The 2,414-nt window shown below is 41.5% G+C and overlaps 1 non-coding gene across 1 annotated transcript; it reads left to right on the top strand.

The window, feature by feature from the left end:
• Positions 1 to 978: 978 nt before the first annotated feature.
• On the top strand, positions 979 to 1,097 carry LOC145392582 (5S ribosomal RNA). Its single transcript, XR_013896014.1, has one exon. It is a non-coding gene; the product is annotated as a 5S ribosomal RNA (ribosomal RNA).
• The last annotated feature ends 1,317 nt before the right edge of the window (positions 1,098 to 2,414 follow it).

The following is a 2,414-nucleotide window of genomic DNA, read 5'->3' as shown; positions in this document are numbered from 1 at the left end:
ATATATATATATATATATATATATATATATATATATATATATATATATTTAGGATTGTTTTCGTTGGAATAATGAATTAGGAGATAAATGCTGTTGATTTAACAAAAAGCTGTGCTTAAGAAAGTAATTTGCCTCTCCGTCCAGAGAGAAATATCCAGTTAATGAGAAAAATACTTATGAATTCGCCAAAAATCTCCAGGTGCCAACCACCAGGGAATATGGAAAATGAGAGAGTGACTTCAAGCATTTATGTTACTGAGGTGGAGAGATGGGAGAGAGAGGTGGGTTGGAGAGATGGCAGCCTGATGGTCATGGGACTGTCATTCAGCTTCATCTAAAATATTGTGGTGGATGGAAATGTAATGTATAAATAGCTGAGGGCTGGATGTATAACTAGTGGTTGAAGTGTGCCAGGTGGAATGATGGCCATGGGCATTTTTTTTTTTATTTATCACCTATCTGGTAGGTGGTGGCGACCATCATCCACTCGCTTGATGTAGTGCTACCTACCTCTTCCTTAGGCTTTATCATTCTTTTTCTGTGTCTGTCCTCCTCTCTTCCTATTTCTCCCATCTTTCCTGTCAATTTTTATTGCTTTTCTTTCCTTCACAGGTGGCTTTACATTGAGTGACAAGCCAAATGGTTTCCTGTAAGCCAAGAAACCATTTACAACGCTGGGTGGTTACCATATAACCAACCCATACGTGCTCCCTACGTGTCAACAAGTGGGTTGGTGGAGGGTTAGTGCCCCTCCCTGTAAAATAGGTAACTCAAAGTCAAGTGGCCACCCCTTACAGGATTATGGCATCTGGCAATATATATATATATATATATATATATATATATATATATATATATATATATATATATATATATATATATATATATATATATATATATATATATATATATATATATATATATATATATATATATATATATATATATATATATATATATATATATATATATATATATGCCAACGGCCATACCACGTTGAGTACACTGCTTCCCGTCCGATCAGCGAAGTTAAGCAACGTTTGGTCTGGTTAGTACTTGGATGGGTGACCGCCTGGGAACACCAGATGCTGTTGGCATCCCTACGTGTCAAGTGGGGTTGGTGGAGGATTAGTGCCCCTCCCTGTAAAACAATTAACTCTAAGCTCTTGGCCACCCCGTCTGGGATACATGGCGTCTGGCAATGATGAATGAATATATATATATTTATATATGTTCCCAGACGCCTCAATCCCGTTTGGGGTGGCCACAAACAAATCGCCTCCAAGTCGCCCTGTCCCCCGCCATTTCACTGCCCTACTCCCAACTCACACCCCCCTCTCTCATATACCTCTCCACCCCATCCCTCCATCTCATCCTCGGCCTCCTCCTCCCTCTTCCCCCCTCCACCTCACTCACATACACTCTCTTCGTCAGTCTTTCACCCTCCATCCTCTCCACATGGCCAAACCACCTCAGTGTGTTCCTCATGACACTTCCTATCACATCCACATCCACACCACAACGCTCCTTTATATCCTCATTCGTCAGCCTGTCTCTCCACGTGACTCCACAGGCTCCTCTTAAATAACTCATTTCCACTGCTCTCACTCTTGACTTGTGTCCTTCCAACAATGTCCAAGCTTCACTTCCGTACGTTAGAGTTGGTATCACAATACTGTCATGTAGTAACTTTTTCACTTCCATGCTCACTTCCCTGTTTCTTATCACTGCTTTCAAAGAACCAGCAACCTTTCTTCCCTGCTTTACCCTTTCAAGCACTTCACCCTCCAAACCTCCATCCTTACTCATCACACTACCCAAGTACTTAAACGTACTCACATTTTCCAATTCCTCACCATCCAACCTCGCTGTACATTCACTAACTTCACCTCTCTCAAAGACCATCACTTTACTCTTCCCTACATTGACCTTTAGGTTCCGTTTCTTACACACTCTCTCAAACTCATCCACCAAGCCTTGCAGCTCCCCTTCGTCTTCACTCAACAACACAGTATCATCTGCAAACAACAGTACAGGGAGTTTCCAAACACTATCCTCTCTCACCAGGGCCACTCCAACATCCACTAACCTACCTTGTACCTCTTTTATTACCCTATCCATGTACAGATTGAACAACCATGGAGACCTGACACATCCCTGTTTCAACCCAACTTTCAAAGAGAAAAATTCACTTAGTTCACCATCCACACGCACTGCAGCCTTCGCACCGTCGTACATACTCTTCACAGCATTCAACAACTTCCCATCTACTCCATATATTCTTAACACTTTCCACAATCCTTGTCTATCCACTCTGTCATGTGCTTTCTCCAAATCCATGAAAGCCGCATACAACTTCTTTCCCTTCTCTAGAAACTTTTCCACTAAAGATCTAAGAATGAATATCTGATCTA

Source organism: Coenobita brevimanus, chromosome 22 (genome assembly GCF_032717465.1).
Source record: "Coenobita brevimanus isolate Jiangsu-jjx chromosome 22, ASM3271746v2, whole genome shotgun sequence".
Taxonomy (NCBI): domain Eukaryota; kingdom Metazoa; phylum Arthropoda; class Malacostraca; order Decapoda; family Coenobitidae; genus Coenobita; species Coenobita brevimanus.
The sequence above is the reverse complement of the archived record's forward strand: the minus strand, read 5'-3'. Positions and strand labels throughout refer to the sequence as shown.